The sequence below is a fragment of the Ornithodoros turicata genome, chromosome 5 (assembly GCF_037126465.1).
Source record: "Ornithodoros turicata isolate Travis chromosome 5, ASM3712646v1, whole genome shotgun sequence".
In the NCBI taxonomy this organism is placed as follows: Eukaryota; Metazoa; Arthropoda; class Arachnida; order Ixodida; family Argasidae; genus Ornithodoros; species Ornithodoros turicata.
The window spans coordinates 76,154,897-76,170,721 of NC_088205.1; the positions used below are offsets into that span (position 1 = coordinate 76,154,897).

A 15,825-nucleotide genomic window follows, 5' to 3' on the forward strand; every position below is an offset into this window, starting at 1 on the left:
GTGACTGTCACGTCATTAAAAGTCCGCCAATCACGACGTGCTTTGGGCAACCACCCAGGGATGTGGAAGTGCAGTTTGGCAGATGGAATACTCATTACAGTAGTAGTAGGTTGATATTCAGGTGCGGAAAATAACTATTAAAGTGGATGCCAGGGCATAGGATGGTTGTTGTACATGTGATGTCGAACATTAATATTGACGCAGAATGCGCATACAAGTTAAGGAGCGGAACTCTCACCACCCGTTTGACTCTCATACACATTACTATCATCTTTTTTAAAAAATCTTATATTACTCTAATCTATTTCATTCTTCTTTCACCTTTTGTTAGTTCGTCCTTTATTTCCTAATTCTTTTCTTTCTACTGACGTTAAATCGTTTGGTAGCCAGGTCAAAATTTACGATACATCGAAATTATGCCGAATTTCATGACTCGATAACTCGGTGAGTAATAAACCTATAGCAACCAAGTGGCCTAACCCAGGTAAGTTACATGTGTAGTATTCTATCGAACTAGGTTCACTGCGGCGACTGACGCAATCTTTGGGTGTGGCGCAGGCGCCTGCGAGAGAGACGGAAACGGGAGAGCGAAATCTCAGTGTACCAGTTACGTACAAATGTGGAAACGTTCATGTTTGTGCTCGTCTTTGTCTTCCCGTTCCATCATCGCGTCTATTTCTGTCAGCACGGCAAACCTTCCAGACTCAGCACAGTAGAAATCACCACTCAATGGGAATCGTCTTTTATTGGATGAGAGGCTCGGCTGAGCTTCTCATGGCTCTCGTGGTACGATCCTTGGACAAAACAAAAATGGAGTAGTCTCATTAAATCACAACATTGACGAACGAGGGCAGACGCAATCTTTCCTCGCTTGTTTGTTTTTGTCCAGGATCATCCGAGTGAAGAGATCGGGTACGTCTTCGGTCCAGGTCCCTTACTCTTATTAAGCCGATCACTAAGCGAACATAGCATCTGTCCTTTTCTGCTATCGACATTAATCGTTTTATCTTGAGTCTGGTGGAAGTTACAGCCACTACAACGTCCTGGGGCACTCGTTTCTTGATGTTCGACGTTAGCTTCAAAAGGGGGGGGGGGATATGTTTATTAAGAAAAAAGAAAGGAAAGGTCAGCCAGACGGAGGTCGGCTTGGTATTAAAAAAAAGGGAAATAAAAGAAAACAAAAAGTAGACAAGAAAAGGAAGAACACAAAACTACAATTGAAAAATCACACACACGGTCACACAATCACGAGGCGTTGACAAGGTTCGAAGCGTGGGGAAAGCGGAGGAGCACAGTGTTGACGACCCACTGGGTCGGCCGGGTCGTTCGAACTGGTGATACAAAGAATAGGCTTGCGGTGCTGAAGTACGCGATGCACTATACATAAGTTAGCTTAAACGGAGCTAAAGTCACAAACATGAATACACTGATGGAAGCTCCAACTTAACGTGAACGCAAATAGTGTCAGTGGATTTGTGTCTTTATCTCCTTTTAATTTAAGAAATGTACCAACAGGTCCATATCTCCATTCTACTGCACATGGACTCAGGCCCCGGCCTACTTTACTTTAAAACACGATGCAAGCGCTCTTCACAGGGTGCGAATGTAATCGAACCGAAGAGCACTCTTCGCTATCACCATATTCTATTGCAAAAGGACAGCAACATTATATGTGGTCACTAGAGAGCGGTGGCGAGATGTTTTGTTTTGTTCGCTTCTCCTGCATACACGAGAGCACTGCAGCCAAAGCACGCTTTACAGGAGGTGCCACGGACAGACTCATCGATATAGGTTTTGTCCGACCTCGCTCTCTCTTTCCAGATAGTTCACAAAACGGAAGTTCTGCAAAAATTTACAAAAATGACCCTCGCGACTCATCATTCTCCTCTCACGTGTTTCTCGGGAGTTTTCTTCGTAGTATGTCTGCCATTCCCCATGTCATGCATGTCACCATTGCCTGCTTGGAAATTTTTTGCACTAAAAAGCTCGTTTGTTAATAGCAAAGGGTTGAATGCAACAACAACTTTCAACTGGTATTATCAACCATCACTATTTCGCATCAACCCTATTTGGCAATATCCTCACGATGCATGATCATTCCGAGCTCATTATCTCTTCGCGTAAAACGTTATCGTTGCAGTAACCTCGCCAATAATTAATAACCTTAATGAACCGCAATGTCTCGCACAGAGTCATTTTTCACTGGAACGTTTAATTGTTATGTGGTTTATACGACTGATTAATTTCGCCGGAAATTGTGGTAAAGGCGCGGCTGTTTTGAGATATGACAGGGATTCATATCAAGGTATACACAAAGCGATATTAACTCGGCAAAGCGTGCATAACCTATACGAATGTTTAGCTTCTAATAACGGTACGATGGGGATGCAGTCTATAAGCATTGATGGGTGTCGAGTACTTCTAGCTCTATCTTGATTTCAGCAGTTGACAGAAATGCAGTTCTTGGATAGTGATGGAAGCTATTTTTACCACTGGATTTTGTGATTTAGACTTCGGGACGGGTTAACTCCTACCGTACAATTCCGCCCACAAATCTATAAACGCCGCTGATTGGCTTAGGCGGGCACATCTTGCCTGCGGTTCGCAATATAGTGGGCCGGCATGCTTCAAAATGCTGCTTGCTCGCTGACCATGTTGCGAAAGCGTTCCTCGAAGACGACGAGCTTAGAGGACGTTTACATGATTTTAAAAGCGAGCACGTAATATGTTGGCCTTAACTAAACACGGTAATCTGCTTCCTCGCCCGCCTATCGTCCGCAATCTTCTCGCATGCCCCACTTTTAATCCGCGAACTAGATTCTCCGCTGGCGGAGATATATCTCTATGGCTGCAGCGTGTATGTTGCCCCGAAATGTAGTTTGTCAGCTCTTCGCATACATGTACATGGGTTGAGGATAGGTACACATCTCAGGGCGCTTGCAACTTCGTCGCACGGTACAAGTTTACTTACCCAGATCGTTGTCCGCGAGGGACGGTAAACACCGTGTCCGGTGCGGGATTTCAGTGCAGGTTGAAGAAACCTTCCGTTGAGGAAACAGCCCGGCGGCTGCCCCCGTTATTTGTCGTATTATCGCACTTGCCTCGCGCCGTAATATCCAGAAATATTGCCGTCATATATTACTGTAAGTCATCGCCTGGGTCTCGCAATTATCGCGGGAGTCTAAGACGTTGAGTGATAATTGCAACAGCACTATCTTCCTTGCTAACTCCATGTGTTAATGAGAAAGACATATGGAGCAGCTATCGGATCTATGTAGTACAGACTACTAAGTACAAGGATCTGCCATCTCTGTGTGATTTTTTGGAAAAGACCAGCGGTTTAGTCAAGCGGTTTAGTCAAGCGCTCGTTGGTGGTAGCCAAGCTCGTACTGGAAGACTGGGAGGTGTTGAGTTCTAATCCTTCCACCGGCTGGGCGTTGTCTGAGGTGTCTTTTTTTTAGACATTCCAGACGCATGTCGGCACAGTTCCCCCTGAAGTAGGCCCAGGACGCTTACTAATACTCGTGTCTCCCACTCTCAACTCTACGTTACTTACATTATTACATTGGGAAGTATTGATCGGTTACTGCATTAACATAATCATTACACAGTTTTTAAGGGACACCAAGCTGCTAGACGGGCTATGACTCTGTCTGTGGCGTTGATCGCCGCTTCGCGACATCTCCAGTGGGTGTGGGTGGATGTGTCTGGCATTCCTTTCCTTAGGTGATCTGGGGTAGCCGGCCCTCGTGATGAGGCTACAATCCCCATTTTTTCTTTCAATCATTATCATCATCATAATCATTTTTATGTACCAATTCAATCAAAAGTTTATTTTATTACCTAGAGTAGCAACATTGCAACGAGCACTTTCACAATTCAGGTTTGTTCGAGCTTCTGTGGAGACTGTGTCTTGTCTAGTTGAGAAAGTACACTTCGCAGTGTCCAGTATACGTTACAAGGTTGTGCATCCTCCCGTTTCGTTTAAAAAGAATACTGCTATCGTACGTAATAAGCAGTATACATGTATAGCGTAAATCCATAGACTGGGGGACAAAAAACGACAACACAGACAAGGCCTCAAGACCTTGTCTGTGTTGTTGTTGTCCCCCAGTCCCCCAGTCTCGGGTTTTTAAGTTATGCATCTATAACACCAGCTCGCTCTATCCTCTATGTATTACAACGCATGTTTTGCGGTGAAGGCGTCTTCATGAGATGCGTGTCAGTGCGTGTGTACTGATTTGCTCCGGAGAAGCAAACGTCTGTTACTGCGTCCGAGACCCACGACATCAACCAAGAGTACGTTATTCACAATGTCATCAAGTAAGGAAACTACCAATAATTCACCAGCAATTCAGCCAGGTGACAGGATCATGAATGGTTTTTAATGAATCACCGAAAGATATACGTAACTGCTTTTAAAGGAGCAGGGGCGTGACATCTCATAGGGCTGGAAGTCCTCTTTCGTTCATCAAAATGTCTGTCGCGAGCCATCATGCAAAATTTTCTCCTCACCTCCTCTCCCTCCTCGCGTGACGTCGGCCCGCAGCTCCCCATGCACTTCCTGTCCTTCTCAGCTCGCACACGTCTCCTACTAGTGCTGCGCGGATCTGCGTCGCGGATCACATGATCACCCTGCCAGGGGGGATTGCTTACGTCACGATGCACTCTCCTCTTTGCCAAGTTCTCTTACATGCGCTTTGAAAGGTTATTTCAAAGGATTCTTTCTGCGGTCTTTCGCAGGAGCGCATTTTATTTGTTGCAGAACACGCCGTAATCAACAATGGGAAGAAAACATGGAGGCCACTTCGCTGCTGCTTCGACATCATGTCGCGAGTCCTGGAATCTCCTTAGAAACTCGCTGTCGTCGTTTCCGACCGAGGGCGAGAGGGCAGCGCAGAATCCTCTATTTTCCATTCAGCTGCGGCGTTACAACCACCTTTGGGACGCACGGTACATTCGAACTGGTGCTGATATTTGCGTATGGTAACATGGACAGACGGGCGATTTCTATGCAAACGACCTGTTTGGTTCCGAGGCAATATATTCGCCTCAGTCGAAAACATTGTGGGTGGAATTGAAAAGGATGGCGATTTGCAAACCGCTTTCCGTGTCAGTGCGAATCCATTTGGGTGGCAGGGAAACATCCCACATCATTATCATCATCCATCCATCTATGTTGCTGTTGCTGTTGTTGTTGGATGGCAGGAGAAGCATTGTTCGTGGTTCTACGTTGCGTTGCACTGAAGCTTGTGGAGTGCAGTTTCTGCGGGAAGTTGTTTGGCATCCTGGGTAGATGTGTCGGTCGTACCTAAAAGTACGGCATCGTGTTGTATGTAACGAGGTTCTCGCGAAGCATGTCGTAGCTCTAAAACTCTGGGACTTCTGATATCCAATGACGTACAATGGTTCAATTATTAACGGGTAGTTATTTCAAGACATACAGAAACCCATTGCGATGACGGCGAACAATGGAAATTCTTTGCCATAGAATGCGTGTTCGTACAGTGCAAGGAGAATGCTGAAAGTAATAGAACCAGAAAGGAGAGCGGGCACGAAGAAAATCTGAGAGAGAGAAACGCGGTAAAGCAACTGATTTTCGAGAATGTGATGCCCTCTGCTAAAGCCGAAGCACGGAAGCCTCTAGTGATCTGCATATGACAAGAACGCTACGAACATCAGCAAGGGCAGTGCTAGCATTTGGAGCCAACGCTGTAGGTACATATAGTTTGAAGCAGAAGGCTCCTACACGTAAAAACGTTCCCTACAAGCACTTGAAATATAACTTAAACAAGCATCAAAAGCTTAATGTGGATTGCTTACGAGAGTCCGTGAACTGGGCGTCTCGATTTTTTTCTTGCCTGAAATGTCACGTTCTTCTTCCAGACTTGTTTTCCATGCACTCTTGTACGACTTTTAAAAGTGCTGAACCTTTCTTGCTGTCGACTTGTGTGCTACCCGAGAGAATACAGTAATTTGTATTCCCCATGCGACAATTGAGACACACAACCAGATGACACAGATCACGTGTATAGCCCAAGACAAATTATCGTATGACATGCAATGTGCAAGACTACATAGCCAAACGCATTTCAAAGCCCGAAACACGCCTATAGCATATACCGCGTTATAACGCTTTATGAACCCCTTATGATAGAGTGGTAAAATAATAAGGCTATAGCACGAAAGTAACAATGGGAACAGTAGGAAACTAATCAGTTATGTTAATGTCTCTGGGAGTAAATCCGAATTGTTTCGTCTCCAGCTGTTCTCTATTGCCTCTGGGAATGTGCTCGTTTCGTACTGAACGACTGTCAATATTGCCGTAAGCCCTTCATTCCCGTTTCTTCATACTTTCGCATTAAGGTAATGTGTCTTTGCCGGATGTTCAAGAGAGAGTTTGTAACACGAACGCATAGGACCTCATTTTTCTTCTGCAACTGAGACCTGCAAGGCCAATTAACGGGACGGGTGACGTCATCGGGCGAATGAAGGAAGGGGCTGCGGGTTTGCATGACCAAAGTAAGACGACCTGTAAGAACAGTAATGAAAAGAATGAAACAATCGCTTTTGGCATGCTGCGAAACCCGTTTGAATGTCGTCGATCTATGATCTTGTACGGGAGCCCGCACTCTTCGTTCTTCCAAGTGGCCGTGATCCTCGGAGTGAAACCAAGGCACTCCTTTTGGCGCCTAGGAGACACAGTGTGCGGGCGCTACCTCCACTTGGAGTCTGCACGGATGTTTGCGTAATAGATCTGCAACGGAAAGGCGTTGTCCAGGGACAGACTCCACAACCCAGGTCCTATTCTGTTTCCACAGAGCAGAGAGAAGTCAGAAGGAACAGGACGCGTCTAGTTCCCCTCCCACGCCTGCAAGAGCCCAGTACATCGACGGCGAGCGCTCCGCGAAGCAGCCACCTGGAAACGGCGGCGGTGGTGGTGGTGGTGAAAGGGCTTGCCGTTGTCGGCCTCACGTATGTGGGCAACGTCACGACTGACGCCCTGGGGGAATGTGCGTCCTGGGCCGACTTCTAAGGGAACTGTGCCGACATATGTCTGAGAGCGTCTGAGGAAAACCCAGGAAAAACCCCAGACAGCACAGCCGGCACCAGGATTCGAACCCGGGTACCTCCCAGGTACCCGGTACCCAGGTACCTGGAAACGGACACTTCAACCGACGTACTGACGGACCAACGGTGCACGGACACGACCCACTGGCACACAAAAAGAGGGCGCTGCGTCGTCCCTCCAAAAAAAAGTATCAAGCTTGATCAAACTTACTAAATTAACTTCAGATTATTATATTATTATATTAATATAAATTATTATATTATTATATAACCTCAGTTTATCTGCAAAAAGAGGGGGATGTGTTATAGTCATCGTAGATGACGAAGTGCGCAGCGAGCGCGTGAGAGTTCGGCGCGTGGTTGCGAGCCGATAAAGAAGGATTTTCGCGTGTGGTTGTTAACCTGGCTGGTCGCTTGTCCCGTTCGCTTCTGCTAGGACTAAAACAGTCGTCACGTTGCTCACCTCTGTGAGGACGACAACGGTTAGCCCTTTCGCCATCACCACCACTCCGCACCATTTCTGATGCTTGCACCATCACATGATACCTTAATCTGTTACCTATACAATGCCGCCTTACTCGTTTCTATACTTTGAGTAGGTCTGAAATTATGAGCGTTTAAAAAATTGCTACCAATTTCGTGCCACGGTCTCGCCTGTCATGACATCCCATAGGTATCGCAAAGAAGGACGAAGTTCTGGGTGAAAAAAATAAAAAAAAATAAAAATGCCGCCTTTGGAAATTCAAACTAGAACGAGTGCGCGAAAAATAAGAGGAAACGTAGCCAAGTAGCACAGTGTACTGATACTATCAGTCCTATCAGTTCAGTGCTTTATTTACCACATCCGTCCATGAAGGAAACGACCTTGATCTACCTGCACACCCCAATGCACTCCCGCTTTCAGTACGCAGCGCTGCTGAGGTACTCCATTGGGCGGTCAGAACAACAACAACAACATAGATGAATGGATGATGATGATGTGGGATGTTTCCCTGCGGGCGGTCATAAAGGCAAAGAAAGAAATGCGCTTTTCCAGACAGAAGGTGAACGATCGTAATAAACATCTCGTGATCGCTGATGGTTTGAATAAATGTATTCTATGCCTTATATAATATAACTACAAATATCTTAAATAAATTTGGTCGGTAATGGTATAAAACTACTCAACATGCGCCCATGCCATAATGTATGCGTTGACAGCCCAGTGTTCACAAACACACCTGAAGAATTTTATCGTCACTGGTGCGCTTAATCTGTTCTCTTGGATGTATGCTTCCTTTCAACATGTACAGCGTTTATATGAAGTCAGTGAACGACTTTGTCACACAAAACCAGTGAGACTACATTTCCGTAACATTTCTATTTCCGTTTCATTCCAAGTCATTCATGAGTTAAAGCTCTATGGCGCATGCATCAAAGGGGATTGATAGGAAGAGCACAGGCTGTTTTAAATTCATGTTCTGCACAAAACGTTTGCCTTGCTCGCATTAGGAAATTGAGAACCAGAAAAGCTTTCGATGTACAGAGTGCAATTCGGTTCCTCATTGTGCTCTATGCTTACCTCCGTAATGGGTTCTTCCAAATGTCTTTTATTTTGTGAAGGCTAATAGAAAAACTGAAAGCATACTTCTCTCCTTTGAAGTTACCCAAGGGAGCTTTGCTTTTCATTCCGCAGAGAGTCTTGTGAGGCGATCGGGTTATGGCGACATTCTTCCATTAGTGAAGCAGATACGCCGCGTATGCTATTGAATGTGGTGCGGGATCAAAGCAATTACTTTGTTGAATATTCAGAAATCCAGGACGGAATATTTACAATAGGTTTCCGGACTGAATAAGCTCTAACATGCACGGAAATTACTCTACATAAAGCAAACACAGCACTGTTATGTGGGTGATAACACAGTAATATGCAACACGGGAAGGTTGCAGGCTGCGGGAGCCAAAATCACCGGTTTCATTTTCACCCAAATATCAAGAACATTTGAACGTTAATGATGATACAAGATGCGGCCGTAATAATGAGGGGAATGTTTTAACAAGTTCACAGTAGCTCTTTTGTAACTGTAAACCTCATTAGGTTGAGCATGAAGCCGCCTTGTCTCACTACTACTCATTCGTGGAATGCTCACAATGGAGGGAGCTCCCTGGTGTTTTATGCAGATGGTATTAAGAAGTCGCAGAAAAAAAAGAAAGAAAGCAGATGTCATTTCTTTTACTTCTCGGTCTTTTTCTATTCCTCGTTTCGAGTAATTTGAAAAGGGGCTCTCTGTGTTTTGTTTAGAAGTGGCTGCTACTTAGCTCTTGCGTGCGAATTTGTTACGCAGTATGCACGCTCGTTTTCTCTTGGCGTGCGTATGAGGTTTGTGAATTCCGTTCTGTACCCATGAATAGCACATCAGCGGCTGCGTTTGTGTCCTCACATTTTTCTTTTCTATCCTCCCAAAACCACTAAAACCAGTTAATGATAATGGAAAACTGATAAAATGATTAATAGAGTAGTCGGGATAAAACTGAGACGGTTACGAGGTAGTTCCACTAGCGCCTAGATAGTATAACTAGCGCCCAACTTTTAGTAACAATCTTTCGCGCAGAATTATCCGCACGAAAGTTTGTCATTAAAACTAAATGCCCCTAGTCGTTGAGTTTTATTCTTACTAATCTGAGTTTTATTCTTACTAATCTAAGAATCTTTTATTCTTACTACCTGAGGAAGCGTGGACCTCCACGCGAAAGCTTGTACATATTAAATCTTCAGGGTCGGTTTCTGTATTTTGTTTATGTTTATTAATCTGTACGAAAACTTGTCGTTAAAACCAGATGCTCCTAACCGTTTCAATTGTATTCCTTCGTGAACTTGGCGCCGTATTAATATTTTGTCTGTTAAAATTACTAATATTAAAAACATACAACAATGGTATACATGCAGTTACAACAACTACATCTGCATTTAGATGGCGAAAATCTCGAGGCATCAAATAAATTACGATTTTGATAAAAAAATTATTTGGTGATAATTATTACTTTTCTTTCAGACCCCTGAAATGGCCTACGCTAAATACGACACTTCAGTTCCAACGGGTTCCCGCACAGAACGTTCATCGACAGGAAAGATAGAAGAAAAATATGTGTCTCTTCTACGCTATCTCATCGACATAATATCGGAACCCTGCGTTCCACAAAGAAAAACTCGATGTACAGCAGGATGTAACTTATTCAAACCATGGCTGCCATCCAATCGGTGCAAGACTCCGTCCGCATTGATCATCTTCTGGTTCTCGACTATTTCACACAAGCCGTCATTGTAGGTCATGAATTTCAAAGCACAATGCTTTTTGAGCGCGACGCCATCGGGTACCATTAAAAAAAGAAAAAGAATGTCGCGACATGATTCGTTTCTTCCGCCCTTTATTCCATACTAGCTTCCGTGATAGGGAAACGACGATTGATTGCGAGTGATCGCAATCTTCCTTCTTGTTCCGCGGTCCTTGTATTGGGCGCCTTCGCGTCGTCTTCTCATGGCAGCACTGCTGGATTACCTTATGGGTACCCCCGATTTCTTTCCCAGTACGTTTCTGACGATGCTGCAAAGTGTGCGCTGCAAGATGAAAGTCACTGAAAAGGTTAGTCAGCTGTAGGACTCGAACCCAAATCTTCTGGATTGCCGGTTCAGGGATCTACCAATTGAGCTAAGCTAACACGCCTTCTCAGCGACTTCCAGGCTGCGTCATCTGAAGGGACAAACCAGCCACTCTCTCTCTCTCATCCTCCTTTCACTCTTACATTTTTGCTCACTCACACACACATTCATACGACGGGGTCGACGCAGGCGGCAACTGACGAACATGAAAGAACTGATGTTCTGAGGCTGGAACAACATAGAAGGAATACATACATACAAAGCCTCAATTTGCCTAAGAAATTAACGATTTTTCAGTGACTTTCATCTTTCATCGTTAATTTGTCTGCCATGAAGGAAGGTCGCAACTTGTCAAGCTGGGATCAACCAGCGAAGACCTACTACTCGGCTGTAGCACGAATTCATCCTCTCGAAGCTTTAGGTGGCGATATAGACATTTGTCATGCTAATTCGAAAGTTGGCAGAACCTTCTACCCAGGCCTACTTCACCAGATCGTCGATAACGCAGATCGATCAGGGGCAGCTGACGCATCCCAGTACTAGAGTAAAGGACTATTTTGTGATATTGTGTTTTGTGTGATTATTTAAGTGACAAAAAGACAAGTGACATCAATCGGTGCTTTTATGCGAACATCTAAATCCCCTATATTTGCATTATTAAAAAGAAAAAAAACGAAATTCTACGGAACATTCCGTTCATAAGAGTGTCCAGGGTTCAGTTTCGTAGACATCGCACATTGTAAACATGGTCGTTATGAACTTTTAACGGACTGGCAAGATTTCGCCTTTTCCCTTGAAGCGCAGTCGAAGGCCACTGCAAAATCTGGTATGTGCTTGAGAGGCATGTTGATGACGTCCACTTCACTCTGGCTACGCCCTGGTTCATTACACATGCTGTCCATGTATCGTATGTAAAACAGTTGCGCATTCGACATTTTCATTAGACTCCACGCTGGCTTGATGATATGCCAGTCCGGAATATTCCTTGTCGCCCATAGAACAGACCTCAAGGCGAGAGCGTATTCAATCGCCTCATCCTCTTTTCCCTTCGTACCTTTCTGCCAGAAGGCATTGCCGTTCCCTTTGAAACAATCTCGAAACCTTTTGACGTTGTCGAAAGTATCATCGCCCCACCCGTCGTCCGTCAACAGGTAATGCCACATGACCTTGGCCATACGAACTCCCAGCACGGACATGCTGAGGAACTTGCTGCTGTTCGAGTTGAAGTCTGACGCACGATAGTAGCCGGGAGACAAGCGCAGAAAGTTGTAACTCGTCAGAACGGTTTCGAAATATCCGATGGTTGGCTCCAGCGGGTAGTTTTTGACCAGCTTCTCTTTCATCATGAGGGTCTCGTAGTTCCTCACGGCGATGTAGTTGGCGCCGAATTCACGATCGGATATATCTGGTACCGCGACGCTCGGAACAGCCAGGTCAGATGGAAGTAGGAGCTTCAGACGTTGCAGCGCTGGTTTAACCCCGTCCTTGTCCTCTCCCACAAAGATGTTGGTGTCGAAAGCGATCTTCGAGACAGCCTCTATGAGGTCGGAGAAGATGGACTGGAACTCCGCGTCTCTCTTCGGGGTTGTCAGAGCTTGTGCGTAGACAGTGTCCCACAGATTGTTGGCTAGAATTAGTTCATATTGGCAGATTGCAGAAATTCTGAGTCCACTCATCTTCCTGGCGAAGTTGGGATCTCCCGTAGCCTTTTTGTAGGCGTTGTAGACAAAGGATGTTACGAGGTACGCCACACTTATGGGCTGGTTGTTTTGGACGGTTGTGAACAGGTCGATGAGATATCTTTCGCCTGGGTGCCTCACCTTCGTCGTTCGAAGTCCTACTTCGCGTGCCAGGTTCAACCATTCCAGCTCCAAAAAACGGGAGATGGTGCTGACGAGCACAGAGACTTCCGTGACCTTCGTCGTGGATGGCGGGGTCGGTAACTTGTCCTCCTCGAACCTTACCAGATCATTTACTCCAACCGATGTATTAAGCCGTGTGTTGTACGCCGCAACTATGTGTTCCAGGCAGCCGGGCCGGGTTCTAGTCAACACCCTGACGGCATCGTAGTGCGCTTCTATTTCAGTAATTCCCTTACGCCTTTCCCAGTGCAAGACACCGTTGATGCCGTAGACGCCAAACACAATTATGCAGAACTTTGTGATCTTGTTCAAATCCGTTTGGGCTTGGAGGTCGAACGTCTCTAGCATTCCTGCAGCCAGCTCACCGCAGACGACGTCCGTGTCTGAGATGCCGTTCAAGCAGGAACGGTAGTATCCAGACAGGGCCTTTCCAGCCGTGGTGTTCTTGCCGGTTCCGACTCCCTGGATGATATCTCCTGCGTAAATGTCGGCCATCGTCAGTTCCTTCGTCTTGTTGTAGCGAATGTGGTTGAAGCAGGTGTAGAGATGGAAATCGGCGCAAGGGTCGAGGGAAGTGTTGATGGTTCTGGACAGCCTCATCACTTCGTCTGGACAACAGAAAGGCGTAATGCGCCTGACGGTTTCCTTGGCCGTGGCTCTGATCGCTAACCAAGCGATGAGTACCACGAAGCCCAACATGAGTGTGACAACCGTGCCGACATAGAAGGCTACGAAGTCTCGCGTTAATCTTTTTTGGGTGGCGATACTGGCAGGAGAGGGACTCATCCTGACCTCTCTACTTTGGGGAACCGATGATGGCGTGCTGAGGATGACACTTCTCCGTGGAGTCGCTTGTGAAGAGGCTATGCCTGGAATGGGGGAGGAGCGGGGATATTTGATGCTAGGCCGTCGGGGGCTTTGCGGTGAGACTTGTGTGGTCATGGTTACAGAGAGTACAATAGACCTGAGGTCGGGATGTTGGACAGCGAAGAGCTTGTTGGAGTCGAGCTGCTCAGCGATTGCATCGAAGAGGGCTGAACATGGAATGAAAGCACGAGGCATGCACCGCAAGGTTCTTCGTCTTCTTCACACACGCAGTGGCTGTGATCTACGAAGGGAGATTCGAGAACTATGTAGAATGGATGAGTAAGTAGAGAGTACGTAATGGTATGTGTATATTTGTATAGGGGAAATCAAGCCATGTAAAATGAGTATATCCGTAAGAGTAAAATTCATTGTAGAGCGGGTGCTTCTTCGACGGTTCGATGTTTAGTGCGAACTGGCGTGAAGTTTGTTGCTCTGTGACAAACTGTAACAAAGTATCGTGGCTTTCGTCTTACATTAGAACTACACGTAGTCGATTTCCAGAGCAACATGACTTGCAATTATTGGAACGTACTGCAAGCCTTTCTTTCTTTCCAATGCAAGAATACTAGTAGGAGTTTTTTTCTGAATTCTGTCTCTCCCAGCATTTCGTTAATGACTCTCTGAACTCTTGCCGTCGGAAATGTACTTTTAATTGCCTTCGTATACATCGCCTCAGGACTGGTGGCTCGCTCGACAGCTTTAACATTCGTTAATGGTTAATTACTTCCTTCATTGTTCATGATTAGCGAGACATATTATCGTGCTCGCTTCATCTCAGGCGAATCGCGAAGCGCAGAAGCCTCGTTTTATTGCGTATATTTAACAGCCACAAGATATTCCGTAGCAGACGACAGGAAAACACGCCGACGGTGTCGTCTGCTAAATGCGCAGCACGCCACTCCAGATATTCCGCACCGTGGGAATGCTTAACATAACACGGGACGGAACTTGGGCTCTGTGTTTTTGCTTTTTCTTCCACTAGAATATTCCGTCAGGAAGTCGCTCGTGTGAATGCACGGAAACTGTACCGTGACACCAGGGAAAAACCCTGGTAAAAGGATTCAATACCGCCACCTTTCAGCCTTTCAGCCCTTCAGCGAACAGACACTGTTTTAAGTCGGACTTGCCCCTGGTGTGTTCGTGGTAACAAATAACAGCTAAATCCACACCATATCGAACATGCAATTTATGAGCGAGTGGAACGCCGGTGTATCGTAAACAAGCGCAGCGCTAGGGTTACCCACAACATAATGAGCGAGGATGACAAAAAGTGAACGGTTGCTCATACAGGGCACTTGTGCAGGTAAGATTTCTTCCTTCCAAAATTTGCTTGTACGGTGGGCTTCGTTACCGTTCCTATGTGGAGCGGTTTGTCAGTCAGCCTGTGTCGTGTCGTGTCGTGTCGTGTCGTCGTCTCTCTTCGTTGTACCCTACATTGGGGCTTCTTATCGCTTTTAGGCGCGCTTATTCCTCAGTTTCCTTCCTGTCGTGACGTAACAGATGCCCAGCTTGCACCCGGTCCACGAACTACTAAAATCTATCTATCGTTATCTACGTACTACGTAAAATCTATCTCCAATCCCAGTACGGATAACGCACCGAGACTTTTTACTCTCTTTCCAAACTCAACGCTCCGAAGCAGCGAACGCGACTGAAACGAAATAAGACGGTGTCGCACGCAAACGCCTTTAGGGCTATAGATGTGTGATTTAATTAAGACGACGTTCTCAGACCTTGACCTTGACCTAGACCTCAGACTTGACCTTCTCAGGGCAGCACTGCTGGATTACCTATGGGTACCCGGAACCCCGATTTCTTTCCCAGTACCTTTCTGACGATGCTGCAAAGTGTGCGCTGCAAGATGAAAGTCACTGAAAAGGTTAGTCAGCTGTAGGACTCGAACCCAAATCTTCTGGATTGCCGGTTCAGGGCTCTACCAATTGAGCTAAGCTAACACGCCTTCTCAGCGACTTCCAGGGTGCGTCATCTGAAGGGACAAACCAGCCACTCTCTCTCACTCATCCTGCTTTCACTCTTACATTTTTGCTCACTCACACACACATTCATACGACGGGATCGACGCAGGCGGCAGCTGATGAACATGAAAGAACTGATGTTCTGAGGCTGGAACAACATAGAAGGAATACATACATACAAAGCCTCAATTTGCATAAAATTATTAACGATTTTTTAGTGACTTTCATCTTTCATCGTTAATTTGTCTGCATTGAAGGAAGGTCGCAACTTGTCAAGCTGGGATCAACCAGCGAAGACCTACTACTCGGCTGTAGCACGAATTCATCCTCTCGAAGCTTTGGGTAGCGATACAGACATTTGTCATGCTAATTCGAAAGTTGGCAGAACCTTCTACCCAGGCCTACTTCACCA

The 15,825-nt window shown here is 45.9% G+C and overlaps 1 long non-coding RNA gene across 2 annotated transcripts in view; it reads left to right on the top strand.

Moving 5' to 3' along the window:
* Nucleotides 1-10,459, top strand: part of LOC135394861 (uncharacterized) — a 251,215-nt gene extending 240,756 nt beyond the window's left edge. For both annotated transcript variants that reach the window (XR_010422974.1, XR_010422973.1), the window contains one exon: nucleotides 10,104-10,459. This is a non-coding gene — a long non-coding RNA (uncharacterized LOC135394861). The remainder of the gene's footprint in view (nucleotides 1-10,103) is intronic.
* The last annotated feature ends 5,366 nt before the right edge of the window (nucleotides 10,460-15,825 follow it).